The sequence below is a fragment of the Penaeus monodon genome, chromosome 20, assembly GCF_015228065.2.
Source record: "Penaeus monodon isolate SGIC_2016 chromosome 20, NSTDA_Pmon_1, whole genome shotgun sequence".
Taxonomy (NCBI): Eukaryota; Metazoa; Arthropoda; class Malacostraca; order Decapoda; family Penaeidae; genus Penaeus; species Penaeus monodon.
The window spans coordinates 3,267,183-3,268,132 of NC_051405.1; positions in this window are offsets into that span (position 1 = coordinate 3,267,183).

The window sequence follows — 950 nt, forward strand, 5'->3', positions numbered from 1 at the left end:
ACAGATAGTATTTGTAAATATGTATTGTGACTCTACAAGTATAAGGCGTTGGTTGATATGCATGGCGCCTGGAAACACACTGCATGATTCTGGAAATAATAAATCACTGATGGATGTGCATGATAACCGTAGAGGTAGAGTGTAGTTACATGACATAATTAGTGTGAATGATTATTGTAGAAGTAGATTAGCATGATGGTAAGTATACGGCTGCAGGGCGAGTGCAGAAGTAGATTGCAAATGTAGATATGCATGACATTAAAGATAAAATATCAGTGGTAGATTTGCATGATGATCGTTGAGTAGATTAACATGGTGAGTGTGCATTAACGGTAGCTATGCATGGTGGTTGTAGAAGTATATTGTAGATATGGATGACTTTGGGAAATAAAGACATGACAGTTGCAAGTGTGCTTGATGGTTGCAGGTCAGTTGAAAGGCAAGTATATATGCACGTGATTTAAATTGATTTAAATGGAGGAAAATATTGTATTTTTTTGGCACTTACGAGTATAGATCGCAGTAAGTATACATCAGCATTATAAAGGTAAAAAAAGTATATAGACAGAGTAATAGAAACAGATTTTAGTTTATGATTGGTTTATCATTATGATAGAAATGGTGAATAGTATTGATAGTGAAAACAGATTCTAGCCATAGACATTGGTGTTACATTTGGTTGATACGCAAAGATAAAAACAAGCATGGTATTAGAAATAAAAGATGGTGTTGTAGCATGATAATAAAATTAACCAGAATGTCGAAAATTGTGAATATATTTATCAATACACATGAAGTTAAATGGTTCCGGTAGACGAACAGTAAGAGCAGTAGATGTAGTAGATCGATCTGATGTTGAGAAATAGATAGAAATGGAAGATGGTAGATGGTGAAAGATGTAAAGGTAGATGGTGATCCAAAAATAGATTGTTTTGATAGATATGTGTGGT